The sequence below is a fragment of the Lepisosteus oculatus genome, unplaced genomic scaffold (genome assembly GCF_040954835.1).
Source record: "Lepisosteus oculatus isolate fLepOcu1 unplaced genomic scaffold, fLepOcu1.hap2 HAP2_SCAFFOLD_70, whole genome shotgun sequence".
Lineage (NCBI taxonomy): Eukaryota > Metazoa > Chordata > Actinopteri > Semionotiformes > Lepisosteidae > Lepisosteus > Lepisosteus oculatus.
In genome coordinates this window covers 164,700-180,455 of record NW_027168257.1, presented here as the reverse complement: position 1 = coordinate 180,455, position 15,756 = coordinate 164,700, and the positions used below count along the sequence as shown (strand labels likewise).

The following is a 15,756-nucleotide window of genomic DNA, read 5'->3' as shown; positions in this document are numbered from 1 at the left end:
TCGTTCCCATATACCATACGCACCGGCGTGCAGTGCTAGGATGACGTACAATACCGCTTGGGCACGTAACGGCGTTATATGCAAGTGCGGGACGTGAGGGTTTTCGTTTGTTCGTTTTGTTTTGCTCTGCTTTGCTTTGTTTTGCTTTCCATCGCGTTGGTAAGAGCGTAAATAAAAAGGCGATTCCTGCGTCTACCACTAATGTAAGAGCTATTTCAAGTGCGACGTGGTGCGGCTTTTCAAATGCTTGTGGGCATTTCTCTGTTGTTGATTCTTTTTTTGTGTGTAACAAAGTGGCATTTTCATGTCCGGACGGGGAGACTTTATCATTCCGACATGAAGCCACCCTTAAGTCCTCTGAGGCGTGTCTGTCTGCAAGGCTTGTATTTTGGAAATGTTTTTTTGAAACGGAGAACGACTTTGAAATAGGCTTCCGCCGGCGCCTCGCGATCCAGGTAAGATTGTAGCAAGAACGCAGCGGCTGTGGGGCTTGCTGTAGTCGTGGCCGAGTGGTTAAGGCGATGGACTAGAAATCCATTGGGGTCTCCCCGCGCAGGTTCGAATCCTGCCGACTACGTTGTCCGCCTCCAGTTGGTGTGTTCCGGCGCAAGCAAAGAAGCGCGCCTCTTTGTTGTTCCTGGTGGTTTTAAAACGCCCAATCGCTTGTACCCGCTGCCTTGAAATAAATTCTTCAGCATCCGCGAATGGCATTTTGCAGCTGGAAGCATATGTCGACGCTTTTTGCACAGAGCACCAAAAAAGCGTCTTTTTTGAAGGCCCAGACACTGAGCATTGGTGTTTCAGTGGTAGAATTCTTGCCTGCCACGCGGGAGGCTTGGGTTTGATTCCCGGCCAATGCAGTGGCTTTTGCAGCGAGCGGCTCCATCACTTGCATCCCCTTGCAACTCGCAACTGAAAACCCACTGAAGCTAAGCAGGTGTGAGCCAGGTCAGTACCCGGATGAGGGTAAGCTACAGGGAAAAACAAAGCTTCCAGCTGGAAGCGGTGTTAATGGTGCCGGCGGGGGGGCGCTCACCCTGAGGTCTGTGCGGGTCCCAATGTCCCAGCATAGTGACGGAGACGCTGTGTTGTAAAAGGGCGCTGTCTTTCGGATGAGATGTAAAACCGAGGTCATAGTGCTCTGTGGTCATTAAAAATGACCACCAAAAGCTCTTGGTAATTGATGGTCTTCAATAATGCTTCTCCTTTAGGTACATTTTAAATCAGCTGAAAAATGCTGTGAAATGGGGGGACACTTCAGGCCAGTGTAGGATTTGGGTTACAAGAACCATGAAACTGCACGAGAAAGCCCGTACACTGAATTACACGGCTTTCTATTCAAAGGAGGGCAAAAGAAATTCCCTGAGTTCGATTTTTTGCAGCACAGAGAGGACCACCATTGTGAGGCCAGTTAGCTCAGTTGGTTAGAGCGTGGTGCTAATAACGCCAAGGTCATGGGTTCAATCCCCGTACGGGCTATGTTCTTTTCTCCTCTCTTACCAAAGCTGTTAGGTTCCTTTCTGTGGTGAGATGGGTTGTCATGCAATGCTGCCACATAGTGCCGACAGACAAGAGTGTTGCGGGAGAAGAGAAAAGTGTTTGAAGATTTAAGAGTGTCTTAGGTGGAGTCAAAATCAAGTGTCACAAATGCAAGTGGGAGGATTTCCAATGTTTAATATGGTAAAAATAAGCAGAAGTTATCTGCCGGTCATGGCACAGTCTGCCATGCTTTTGTCAGATACTGTAAAGTGGTGTCGAACTGGAGCCTCACCATTTGCATATGTGAGGCTCCAGTTATACATCGAGTGTCACATTAAATGACAAAAATGAAGAGAGTTAAAGCAGCTGGAGAGGTTTTCTTACAACTTTTGAGCTGACACAGTTTTGGAAAATGTTTCCTTCACGCTGCACTGTACAACATAGGCAGCCAAGAGTCTCCAAAACAAAACAGAATTGACAGATAGGAGAAAATTCCCACTCGTCCTGAAGTTCCCAAAATCCAGCACTGAGCGTAAACAAAGTGTCGAAGTAGCGTGGGAATGCTAACCCTAACCCTAGCTGGAGTTTGAGCAATCCAGCACTGAGCGTAAAAAGATGAGTCAAAGTAACGTCTAATCGGATTAGTTTCCTTAGAGCTGGTTCAGAGTTTGCTCAAGAGTTTACCCAGTGGGCATTGATTCGTCGAATATACGTATATTCACGGCGAAAATACGGCTATACGTATATATACGTCGCCTCGACGTATAATCAACGTCGAATTGCAACCGTAAAATCGACGACATTAATAAACGCATATATAACGTCGAAAACACATCTAACACAGTGCCTGAGGCTTTATACTGTATGTATCGTGTGTGCCGCAACTAGGAGTATACGGCACTCTGCACAGTGTACGAAGTAAATTATTTTCGCAGTAATTAATTTACACGTGTATAATAAATATAGTAAATATAATAAATTAATTACTGCGAAAATAATTTTCTTCGTAAATCCTGCAATCCAGATGATTGGGGTATTGGTGCATGGCTACAGTCTGTGCTAGGAACATGGAGAGGGTCTCTGGTTCAATACATATTTGTGGGTCTGGTATTATTCGTTATGATCATATCGTTAATATCCTGTTTGAAAAACATGTGGACTAAAGCTGCTGCTTCTGTGCTAATTGTACGCCCTGAAGGGATCATGAAGGTCAAAAAATGATTTCATGGGAAAGGTTCTCTTATCTAGTGGCAGAACCTGATGGGTAGAACAATATAGCTTTAAGGGGGGTTACCCTTGGGAGTGATTCCCCTAGATGCAAATGATTATTGTGGTTTGTTTGTTCATAATAAGATGTTTTGCAGGAACGGAACAAAGAGAAATTTTACAACTTCAGCTAGAATTGTTCTACAAAACGTCACAGCTGAGGCAGGGGAACAATGTGTAGATTTTTCTAAGAGTTATTACCCAGTTGTTGACCAATCTGTTGACCAATGTTGACCCAAAAAGCCTAGGATTATGCTGGGCTCCAGCCCACAGGGATTTACCTGTGCTGTAAGAACTAATGAGTGAATAAGGAGACTGGATTCTGGTGAAAGACTTCAGGAAAAAGAAATGGTGTTCACTCAGGTGGAGGGGGCTGTACCAGGTGCTGCTGACCACTGCCACTGCTGTGAAGGTCACAGAAATGGTGCCCTGGATTCATGCTTCCCACTGTAAAAAGGTCACAAACGAACTGAACAAAGCGCAGGAGTGATGTCTCCACAAGGACAGATGGGGATAACCTGCTTGGGACTGATGTGCACAGCCTTTTTCCTTTTTATGTAGAAGCCTGTCACCACCCCAAAAGAGGAAGAATCTAAACACGAAGCCTCTTTGTATACAAACTGGCTGAATGAAACTGATAATGAGGGGGATATGAGTAATTTGTGGTATAAATTTATAAATCATACTGTAAAGTTAAAGAAATTTAATGCATCTTGTTATATATGTGCTTTAATGCCTCATTCTACAGCCTCACCCATGCGACTTTTTATGAAATGTACTCTTTTATTAATATCATGTTAGAAGGCTTAGACGCTATCAAACAAGAATTAAGGGGAGTTAGATTAATGGCACTTCAGAACAGGTTCGTGCTGGACCTTCAAAATGCAGCATCTGGAGGACTCTATGCTTTAGTAGGAGACTCCTGTTGTACATATATTCCAGCTAATGACTATGATTACGGAAATCTTACACTCGCTATTCAGCATTTAAAAGAACTAAAAGACAAGGTGAATAAAGAGAGAGGCATAAAAGATACACCGGCTTTTCTCTCCTGGTTAGAATCACTGTTTGGGCCAGGGGGAATGTTTTTCTTTTAAGTTACTAACACCGATTATAGGGGCTGTGATACTTGTCTTCCTGTTTTTATGTTGCTGTATGACATGTATTATTCCAATGCTTCGAAATATGGAAATATGGTACCTAGGGGGATAAACTGTTCATCCTTCCAGTCTGGAGAATTGGCAGCTGTCTGACGTCAGTAAGTGATCCTTAAAAAATTAATAGTTCCATGACAGTGTGCATCACCAGAAAATCAATTTCAATGCATTAAAACTCTTGTTATCCTTCTGATCATTGAAGTGTCATTGCCCCAGCACTGTATACTCTTACTTTTGACGCCTGTCTGAAGTTGGATCCATTTCTAAGAATGGTGACTCACATATCCTCATGCTCAACTTTGGCTCAACCACACAAACTATGAAGTTAATCATCTGCTTTTGCTCCAAGATTTATGTTACTAGGCTCTCTCCTGGGGATCCTCGTGTTCAAACTTTGCCCTTATTGTGGATGATCCATGACAGAATTCAGGGAATTCAGAATTCTGATACCTCAGCTCAGATTCTGACTGGGCAGACTGTCATTGCCTGGTGTGAATGTGTGCATATCTGTTTTTGTGCATGTTCTGTGGCCTGTTGTACAGTACATCACAAATGAAAGGGAAATGGAAAACTAAAATAAGACTCAAGTGTTTTATCTTTCATTAACAGTGTTTCATTAGTATCTGTGCTAGATCCTGTCATCCACTGCTTACCACGACAGGCTCTAGCACAGGATAGCAGCTAATACATTTAACAATCTCACTGCACAATGTTGTATATTCAAGGGCTGATCTTCTGTACTTTTTCTTTCACTTTTCATTTCCTAGAAACTCAGTCCTGCCAGGAATAATCTGAGAACAAAATCAATCTGAGTGAAAATCTAAGCAGAGGAAGATTGTTTTACAGAGTTAACAAGGTCTAATTCAAGGTCATCAGCACTAACAACATTCTCTCTGGAGACAGGCGATAAGAAAATTGAAAGTGTGTATTGTTACATAACAGCAGAGACTATGAGTTATGCTATCATGAGAGTGGTGATGGATTTTTTTCATTGCTTAGTTTTGCAGGTTCTGTACATTTGAACATTCAAAGTGACTAAAGTAAAGGAGTTTTCCCTTTTTACCACATAATTCCCAAAGATCAACACTAATAGAAAGCCTAATTCCAGCCAAGATTCAATTACTGTCTCTCAGGCATCCCAGCAGTGGATTTCATGACTTCAGACAGCCATCTTTATCAGTGGAGAACTCAATGCTCTGAGGTTTACTGGCAGAGTCTCACACTGGGTAATATGTTGGTAAATAATGTCCTATGGAATTCTACTATTGATAAATTCTACTATGGAACTGCGATGTGTCCTGAAAAAATCTTCTATGATAGTGGTACAGTCCATCACACCCCACCTACAGCCTTTAAAAGAGAAAAAAATATTCTGATATTATGGTGGAAAAAGAGCCCTGGAATCTTTGTAGAAGGACCAAAGACGGAAAGAACGGGCAGTGTAACCATGGCGAAGAGAAGGGAAATATTGGAGAGAGCTTTTTTCATACACTTTTTATCATTGTTTTTCCAGCCCAACAATGATCAACAAATATGGGCAGGCGTCCTGTGCCAAATCCAATCTACCTTTCTTCCAAGCATACAGGAATGTCAGTGAATTAAATATTGACATATGAAAATACCCAAAAATATGCAATCACACATATGCAGTTTGAGCAAACATAAGACAATACCCAAGTACCACAAACTACCAGGCATCATTAGCAGTTCAGGTGGGGAGCTGTGTCAGCATGCGTAGGCTGCAAAGGAACAAGTAATAGGTCTATTCCATGCTTAAAAGAGAAGAAAGAAAACACAACATTTCAGCCGTGGAGCCCTCACACCTGAAGAAGGCTCCACGGCCGAAACGTTGTGTTTTCTTTCTTCTCTTTTCATCTAGTGTCATTAGCCAGTTCCTGTCAAAATAAAATAGAAATGGATAACATTCTAGAGAGAGTTTGAAATACCAAGGTACAATTTAAACCATATTTCTTCCACTACAACCACAATATTTTGGAGAGATCGCTGAGCCTAACTGTTCTGGCATGCCCGTTAGCCTCCGTCCTGCTTCAGCAATGAATGCAACGGGGCACATTCTGAGGGAGATGCGGTCAATCAGGTTGCAGGAAAACCACGCTATGCTTTTTTTTGAGATCCTGAAAAGGACAGAGGGGCCATGTATATGTGTGCAGCTGGATATGTAATTGCAGGTGGCGTAGCAAATTCTGCTGAAGCCCCACTGCCTGGTGTGGACGGTAGCTGTGCATGTTGCAGCAGAATTGTGCATGTGAGATCAAGGGGGCATGTCATGTGTTTGAGCACTTCACTCCCTTCCGGAAGCACGTGATTCCCTGAGTCCAAAAAATTTGTAAGTTCTTTGGATGACCTGTGGACCGATCTTTCACGATGAAGAATTCCTTAAGAAGAATAGATCTCGGCCCACCATCCCAATGCCTCCATCTCAAAACAGCAACCTCCCACTGCCCTTAGTCTGCAAGGCAGTCCTTTCAAGTGCGATGATGACGCCGGGACCTTCGTTGCCTATTGTACGAGCTGAACTTTTGTGCTCATCAATTCAACGCTCTTTCCATCAACTCATCTTGTCTTTTGACGCTTCGTGTTTTGTGCTCCTTTGACTATCGGCATATCGGGTGACTGCAAACACTGAAGTTCTTGCTTACGGAGTGTGGAATAGTGTTTTCAAGTGATCGCTGTTCTGTCATGTTGACGCCGAGTGAATCTTTCTTTGGCAACATGGGCAGGCTGACAGCAGCGCGAGCGAAAGTAATGGCAAATTTCTTGACTTATTTCTGAATGTGAATGTTCTTTAGAAAAGGGATGCGGCGTTGCTTCTCCCCCGTGTAAAGGTCACGCATTCCAGACGTGGTTATGAGCGAACAGTTGCCGCAAGTGTTTGAAAAGAGCAAGAGAGGAAGCAGCCCTGCCCCGTGTGAGGATCAAACTCAGGACCTTCAGATGATGAGACTGACGCGCTACCAACTACGCCAACGAGGCCAGCTGCAGTACACAGCCGGAAAGTTTGCCTCATGGATTTCAGTCGCCCGTTCCCTAATCTTTAGACGCCCTCTGCTGGATGTTGCATTTGCCTTTTGATCTCACCGATACTTTTTTGGTCTGTTTCTGTTGCGAGTCTGTTTTTCAGATCTCACCTAGCACAAGTCTCTCTGGCTGAAGTGGCCTCTCTGCTTCAGCATCGTGCCCTCACTCAGCCATTAAAAACGTCACTCGGACTTCTGACATGCTGACATGAAATGTCAAGAGAGAGTGGCGGAGACGCTTAAGGCAGAGAGAAGATGAAGAGGGGGCGTGGCTGCGAAATGATTGACAGCTGCATGACGCTCTCCATGCAAGGCGTGACCACAGGCTAAAGGACACCTTTCGGCACATCAAGCTCTAAGCACACACCTGGAGGACGTGGGAAATGATCCCGCTACCTCTCGCATGCAAAGCGAGCGCTGTACCATGCAAGCTAACCCCCCTCGCTGGGGCTCATGCCTCGGTGTCGCCTAGTGCCGCTTGTTCCCCTCTTACCGGGTGCAGTTCACTGCCCTTCGTCTGCAAGGCAGTCGTGTAATTGCGGCTTTCTTGACTTATTGATGAAGGTCTGACTGGACGAGCGAATGACGCCTCTCCCCCGTCCTCAAGCTCGCTGACAGAATAAAATGGAAAGTGCTGCCGTGGCTCATTGGTTTAGGGGTATGATTCTCACTTAGGGTGTGGGAGGTCCTGGGTTCAACTTGCGAATGAGCCCTTGTGTGTTCTTTTTGTCCTCGTCCACAAGACTGGGAACTGATATCCACATCACCTTGCAGCATCTGCTTATGGCAAACGATGGAATGTGACTAATGACTGAACGAGCCTGGTGAATACTCATCACGTGGCACAATGAGAGCGTGCAGTCAGCTGTCCAAGGCAGCAACCTCATTGCTCGTTCAAAAGAACACGTACTGAAAACTCATCACCACTATGTCGTAAATGAGCACCGCGATCGCTTGTTGTCATGCGTCCTTACTTGGGAAATGCAGAAGCAAAAACTGCCCTCTCTCAGTCACCGAAACGTGTGCGGCTCGCCTTGCACTCTCTGCGCCTCGCATATTTATGGAGCTGTCTGCTCTTCTTTCTGTTGAAGTACGCAAGTTACGTGGCGTACTGCAGACTATGATGTGCTCAATGACAGCTTTCAAGATTTGAAAACTATGAGCTTGATGGCTCAAGTCGAACGAATGTGGTTGTTACGCAATTGATGATCAAACGCACGTATTCTAACGATTCGTGAGAGTATGTTCTAAAGGTCCCTGGCTCGATCCCGGGTTTCGGCATTTTGTTTCATCGCGCCCTTTGTTCCTATCTCCAGCGCCCTCTGCCTAAAGTGACGCGTCCCTTTCTCAGCCCGAAACGCAAGCGAGACACCAGCAGCAGTCCCTACAGGTTTCCGTAGTGTAGCGGCTATCACGTTCGCCTAACACGCGAAAGGTCCCCGGTTCGAGACTGGGTGCAAACAGCCTCTTCTTGCACGCTCCTGCACTTCACAGAGGTCTTGAACCACCAGTCATTTGTTCCCAATGTATTTCCGGTGCCTTCATGCACTCTTGTACCAAACGCACGTTTTTTCTGTACCTGGAGCCGATCATTTGCAATTGGGCTATCCCTACAGACCAAGACGAGCTCTGTCGGCTCAAAAGCAGCGCAACACCTGCGAGAACAACAGAAAGATTAGTACCCAGCGGGGGCCTCTTAGTGAGCCCAAGATCTAATCAAGAATCGACTCCAGAAACAGGGCTTGGCGCATTGTTCCATACTCCGACCACTCTTGGTGTAAACAGGTCCCTCCTGGTCTCTGCATGAAATGCACTTTCCTGCGTTTGCTTTGGTGTAACTGGCTTCCCATGCATGGGCGAATGTGAAGAAGATCCTTAGTAAGTCATTGAAGAAACCCGAGAAGAGGTCGGAGTGGCCTCTGTCGTTCATCAACGATCCAGTCAGGCAGTACTCCTCTGTAAAGCGCTGTTCGTTCACATCGATTGGCTTTTTTTTGCCTTCATTCATGCAAGTAGTAAAAGCAGACGCCCCTATTCTGCCGTGACCCGGATTTGAACCAGGGTTGTTGTGGCCACAACGCAAAGTACTGACCACTATACGATCACGGCGAGTTACCGATACACACGTGGCAGGGCGGAAAAGGCTGTGCTCTCTTCGTGTGACATGATTCGGGAAAGTCCTGACGTTGCATTTCAACTGAGCCCCAGTATACATCGACCCTTCGGCACTCTGAGTGACAACTCTCTTGCGTGTTTTCTCATATTTATGTAGTTTGCTTGCATGATGCCCGGAACAGCAGGGTTGTGCACTCCCATATGGTCTAGCGGTTAGGATTCCTGGTTTTCACCCAGGCGGCCTGGGTTCGACTCCCGGTATGGGAACGTGTCAATTTTGCCTCCTGCTTTCCAAAAGATCAGCACTGTGTACGAAGGAGCCACATTAAAACTACTCAACGTGCAAAACGTGCGAGAAGAGGGGGCGCTTGTTTCCAGCCGAAACTTCTCGCGTGTGAGACGAGCTGACCATCGCTGCAGGAGGTGGGAGGGTCACTCTGGTAGACAGGGCTGACCTTCGGCAATAGGATTTATACTCTCCAAGATGATATTTGCACTTTCTGGAGAGGCGATTTTCTCCACTTCAGTAGCCCGATTTCGTCGATTGCGTGGAGAGGGCTGTAGAATGTGGCGCCGTCTTTCCTGCTCCGTCCATGACAGGCGTGCTGGTCTCTGGAGAGAGAGCACGGTCCATCAGCGCACCCCAATAAAGGCACTGGAAGCAGCTGAATCGCATTGGCGAAGCTCAGCGCTGGGCCGCTGGGCACATCTGACCACAGTTTCCGTAGTGTAGTGGTTATCATGTTCGCCTCACACGCGAAAGGTCCCCGGATCGAAACCGGGCGGAAACAGACCAGACTTCTTCTGTCGCCACGCACAAAAGGGGATTGGGGATTCACCTAGCGCTGTGATCGAACAGACCCACTCACCTCTTAGTGTGGCGGGATCTGCACAGTGCATGTCGCAGCGCATCCTGCTTTCACTTCAATGCGCGTCCTGATGTACCCCGGTCTCCCGCGTGACAGGTGGGGACAGGTGACAGGTCCACGTGACAGGTCCTATACTAACGAGGAAGACATCACTCTCTCCGACCCCCGGCATCGTGTCCCGACCCACCGTGCTGGAAGCCGACTCGTGCTGTGATTCCTTTACGGAGCAGAAATGACAACCGAGGAGCCGAGAGATCATTTCAGCATTTCGCGTCTGAACGGAAAACACAAACGACCAACTCGGAATGATTTGCCTTTGACGCTTATCAAAGCGTTCTTTGTGCATCGAACAGACCCACTCACCTCTTAGTGTGGCGGGATCTGCACAGTGCATGTCGCAGCGCTCCCTGCTTTCACTTCAATGTGTTTCCTGATGTCGAGTCTTGTGCCGTGCGGAGGCTCTGAAAGCGAGAGCAATGAAAAGGTGCACGACGCTGTGTTAGAAAACAGAGAAGTGAAAGGCAGTCCTTTCTCTAAGGAGGTAAAAGAAAAGCTACTCCCCGTCGGGGAATCGAACCCCGGTCTCCCGCGTGACAGGCGGGGATACTTGCCACTATACTAACGAGGAAGACATCACACGCTCCGACCCCCGGCATCGTGTCCCGACCCAGCGTGCTGGAAGGCGACGTGTGCTGTGATTCCTTTACGGAGCAGAAATGACAACCGAGGAGCCGAGAGATCATTTCAGCATTTCGCGTCTGAACGGAAAACACAAACGACCAACTCGGAATGACTTGCCTTTGACGCTTATATACCTCTTAGTGTGGCGGGATCTGCACAGTGCATGTCGCAGCGCTCCCTGCTTTCACTTCAATGTGCTTCCTGATGTCGAGTCGTGTGCCGTGTGGAGGCTCTGAAAGCGAGAGCAATGAAAAGGTGCACGACACTGTGAAATAAACATTAATAAACGCATATATAACGTCGAAAACACATCTAACACTAGGAGTATACAGCACTCTGCACAGTGTACGAAGTAAATTATTTTCGCAGTAATTAATTATATTTACTATATTTATTATACACGTGTAAATTAATTACTGCGAAAATAATTTACTTCGTACACTGTGCAGAGTGCCGTATACTCCTAGTGTTAGATGTGTTTTCGACGTTATATATGCATTTATTAATGTCGTCGATTTTACGGTTGCAATTCGACGTTGATTATACGTCGAGGCGACGTATATATACGTATAGCCGTATTTTCGCCGTGAATATACGTATATTCGACGAATCAATGCCCACAGCTTGGCATACAAGGGTTTTGCGGAGGGGTCTTGCCACCTGCCTGAAAAAAAAACAGTAAAATGTTTGAGTGCCTATAGAGTTTCTATTTTTATTTTCTTGAGAAAAGTTGATACCATTTCCTGGAAACCCCGTCCCCCATCAGTGCGCGGTGCCCGGGGAAAAATCTGTAGGGGGGCGTCTGAAATTCTGAGCGGGGGTGATATTTCGGTTGAAACGGAGCTGTACGGTGCAGCTACCCAAATGAAATCTCGCAGCTATGCCATTAATTAGTGCTTTATGATAGAAGATATCGACTAGCAATCTGGTATTTGCGATGAAGTTCAGTTTCACATTTTTCGTCACTCTCACTGGAGAGTATTGCCTGGAGCGAAAAGTACCATAAGCGTTCATTTTTGCAGCTACATGGACGTTCTGAATCGTTAAGAAAAAATGTTGTAAAACCAACAGAAAGCACAGACTGCTATAACTAGTCCTAGTTATATAACGATTTTAAGTATAATGATAAACTACTGCAAGGAATCGGTCCACCTGAGCAAACAGGATCGTAATGTTGACACTCAATAACGACACTGATATGTGCAGTTCCTGGACGGATAGCCCTCCTGCCCATCAAACAGACTGAGTGACTGTTCCTGTCATTTAGTGTTGTCTGACCATTGACAAAGTACAACTATTTTTTTAGGGCGCAAATTAAGTTAGGTAAATCTTTTTGCCCAAAACTGAAGGGGCAACATTCCCCCCTCCCCCCGTGATGCCAGGCCTGTCCCCATCCTATTCCATAATGTCATTATATATAATACCATACAACAGTGACCGATCCTTACTAACTACATGCGTTAAAATTGCACATCAGCTCATAGCAGGGGGCACATAGCCGCGATGTATTATCAATGTTATATTTCAACCATAATATCGACAACATTAATAAACGCATACGTTGAGAAAATATCGAACCCAGCATATTTTCCGGTTATATACCACAATGCATTGCTAGTATTCGTTGGTCACAATTTTGGACACGTTTTTCAAACGTAGAAGTATATCCGCAAATATCTCAGCAATCCTCTTTTGACGAGTAAGTATGAACAATAATAATACTATCTGAATACATACAGATCTTTCTTAATATTATTTTGATTAAAATAGTACGTGAATAAGCAAAAAATGGCACATAAAATAGTGTGAATGGGGAAGATGACACAAAATCGTTTTGCCGTTTCTCTATTCTTATTCTATGTTGTACTTTCAAACTTTGGGTACTCTTTAATTAGGACAGACTTTATTGCTCAACTGCTATGATGCAAGCCAAATTTTATACATTTATTTCAGTTTTGAGCTTAGTAAACCGTTCACTTTTTAGATTATACTAAAGAAGATATTCATCATCATTTATTTGGGAAGTAATATTATATAATTTTCTCCTAGCTGCGGTGCTGAAGTCCCACCCTACATCAACAGAAAAAGAAATAAAGGAGCATGCAATGTGTTACTTGAAGAATGCATATGAAAGACAGGGGGCCAGGAGATCTGGACACTGAAAATAATAGGTTTTTGGTTCTAACTGTTAGGACAATTAGACAGGGTTTGCAAATAGTGGAAAAAAATCATCTTAACTTCCATTGTAATATTTTTTTTTTCTTGGAAATATAGAAGTTGTACATTTTAAAATGTATATTTGAATCAAAATGTGGTTTTGAGTTAGTGTGTTAATGTAATTAGTTTTGTGTTTGTCATTACTATACTGTATATTGCCATGTTACCAGAATTTGTAGCTGAAGTTTAAGACTAGTTGTGTTTTTTATGATTATTGCCCATATGTTGATTGTTGATTGATTGTATACAATGTATAATTTGAAATACATATGTTTCAGGTGTGAATGTGTATTTTCAGAATACATTTCTAAATCTAATCATTGGCTTGGTTTACTTGTTTCTACACCTATAAAATCTATCTTTGATGTATAATAGACCTCTACCCATATACGTATAATAGACCTCTAACCATATACGTATAATAGACCTCTAAAGTTATCCGTATAATAGACCTCTAACCATATACGTATAACAGACCTCTAACCATATACGTATAATAGACCTCTAAAGTTATACGTATAATAGACCTCTAACCATATACGTATAATAGACCTCTAAAGTTATGCGTATAATAGACCTCTAACCATATACGTATAATAGACCTCTAAAGTTATCCGTATAATAGACCTCTAACCATATATGTATAACAGACCTCTAACCATATACGTATAATAGACCTCTAAAGTTATACGTATAATAGACCTCTAACCATATACGTATAATAGACCTCTAAAGTTATACGTATAATAGACCTCTAACCATATACGTATAATAGTCCTCTAAAGTTATCCGTATAATAGACCTCTAAAGTTATCCGGAACTCCAACCATATATGTATAATAGTCCTCTAAATTTATCCGTATAATAGAACTCCAACCATTTATGTATAATGAACGTCTAAACATAGACGTATAATTGACGTATAACTTTAGACGTATATTAGAATTTCATTCTAGACGAATTGTAGACCACATTTAGACGTATAAGGTATGCGTTTAATAGACGTTTATTATACGTCTTTTGCCCACTGGGTGGGCTCCAGATGCACATGGAAGCAATCAAGTGTTTCATCCGAGCTGTTTCAAAGACTGCCCAAGAGCTTTCCTTTCACAGAGGCGCAACGATTAATGATGGGGGTGCACCCTTCAATGCGCCTTACGACTCTAGGGAGTGATTGAGACGAATCGTAGCGTGTGCTCATTTCTCTCTATTCCCCGTGTTGCAGTGGTAGGATGACGTAAATTACTGCTTCGACACGTAACGCCATTATAATCACGTGCAGGAGCTGAGGGTTTTAGTTTTGTTTCGTTTTCCATGGCGTTCGTAAGCGCGCAAATCAAAGGCAAGTCCTGCGTCTAACACGAACGTAAATGCTTTTGAAAGTGCAGTGTGGTGCAGCTTGTAAAATCCTTGTCCACATTTGTGGTTTGTTGATGTTTGTTCTGTCTGCCAAAGTTGCATTTTGACATCCGGACGGGGGGACTTTATCATTTGAACGTGAAGCCAGCCTTAAACCCTCTGAGGTGTGTCTGTCTGCCGGCACGTATCTTGTGAAAGGTATTTTTTTTTAACGGAGAGCAACTTTAAAAAGGTATCCGCAGCCACCTCGCAGTCCGTGTTTGATTATAGGAGGAATACGGCGGTGGGGGGCTCGCTTTTGTCGTGGTCGAGTGGTTAAGGCGATGGGCTCGAAATGCGTTGGGGACTCCCCGCGCAGGTTCGAAACCTGCCGACTCCGGCGTCTGCCGCATGTCGCCTTGTGCCTGCGCGGCAGAGGCGAAGTGCCGCTTCTCCTTTCCTGGTACTATAACAACGCGAAATCGCTTGGACCTGCTGCCATGGACATCAATTCTTCAGATAACCACACACTTTTCCTTCGCACCTCTGGTGCTCTGCTTATGCCTTTGAAAACCTAATGAATAAAGCTGAAAGAACCGACACGATATGTAGGTGCTGGTAAAGCACGCAGTAAAGAACTGTTAACAGCAAGGGTTTCAGTGGGTTAACTGAGGAGAAGGTGTGATCGCTAATTGTTGACTTTTTATTTGGTGTTAGAAACACTCTTACTGTGCATGACGTGCAACAAATGTAGCCACAGAAATTGCATCACGCTTTCATGTATGCTATTGCAAACACCAACGTTGCCTAGATAGAAAACCGAAATAGCCGTGGGTTTGCTTGCTGGTCTGAAGGATCTCTCTTCGAATCTCTATCATTTGTCAATGGAAGTAAAAGGCGCTGCAATCTGATACGTTCAGAATCAAACCCGCAGCTGTTGTTCGACTTTATTTCTTGACTAATTACAACTGAGTGTCGCATGAGCAGTTACATAAACTTGTCTGGTATATTTGAACACAAATGCCGTTCTTCAATTAAAACTAACAGTACATTGTCAGGGACATTCAGTTCTATACAAACAAGAGACAGACAAGAGAATATTTCTACCGTTCATGTGGACTACATGTTGACTTACTGATCGGAATAATTGAAAGGTTCGGGCTCATAGCCGATGCAGTGCGTGCTAATTAGAACAGCAACGCTGAGCTCTCAGCACCGTACTGAGCCCAGGTGTTTTTCTAAAGCTGTCAGGTGCAGTTCATTTACATGAAGGAAATCTCTTACTGGGTACGATTACAATGCAGTAAGTAGCACAGACTACTTAGGGAGCAGCCCGATGTGTTTAAAAATGACCCGAGCCAGGTAAGAGTCAAACCTACAATCTCCTGATTCGTAATCAGACGCCTTATCCATTGCGCCACTGGACCTGGTGTAACACTGCAGGACTGTAACCCAGTGAGCTCAGCCCTGCAACTAGTAAAATATTACCCCCGGTCCATTCTTTTCCAAAAGTGAGAAACACCTGTTTTCTACATGTTGTCTGTTTTAAAACCATATCTCTTTAAACCAAACCAAAGAGTTTGTCTTTTGCACTGC

General features: G+C 44.3%; 5 non-coding genes across 5 annotated transcripts; 3 read left to right on the top strand and 2 right to left on the bottom strand.

Annotated features, from left to right (window-relative positions):
* The first annotated feature begins 495 nt into the window (after positions 1-495).
* Positions 496-577, top strand: trnas-aga (transfer RNA serine (anticodon AGA)). Its single transcript has one exon. It is a non-coding gene; the product is annotated as a tRNA-Ser (tRNA).
* Positions 578-6,823: 6,246 nt separating this feature from the next.
* trnam-cau (transfer RNA methionine (anticodon CAU)) lies at positions 6,824-6,896 on the bottom strand. Its single transcript has one exon. It is a non-coding gene; the product is annotated as a tRNA-Met (tRNA).
* Positions 6,897-9,250: 2,354 nt separating this feature from the next.
* Positions 9,251-9,322, top strand: trnae-uuc (transfer RNA glutamic acid (anticodon UUC)). Its single transcript has one exon. It is a non-coding gene; the product is annotated as a tRNA-Glu (tRNA).
* Positions 9,323-9,773: 451 nt separating this feature from the next.
* Positions 9,774-9,846, top strand: trnav-cac (transfer RNA valine (anticodon CAC)). The gene has a single exon. It is a non-coding gene; the product is annotated as a tRNA-Val (tRNA).
* Positions 9,847-10,480: 634 nt separating this feature from the next.
* On the bottom strand, positions 10,481-10,552 carry trnad-guc (transfer RNA aspartic acid (anticodon GUC)). Its single transcript has one exon. It is a non-coding gene; the product is annotated as a tRNA-Asp (tRNA).
* Positions 10,553-15,756: the final 5,204 nt, after the last annotated feature.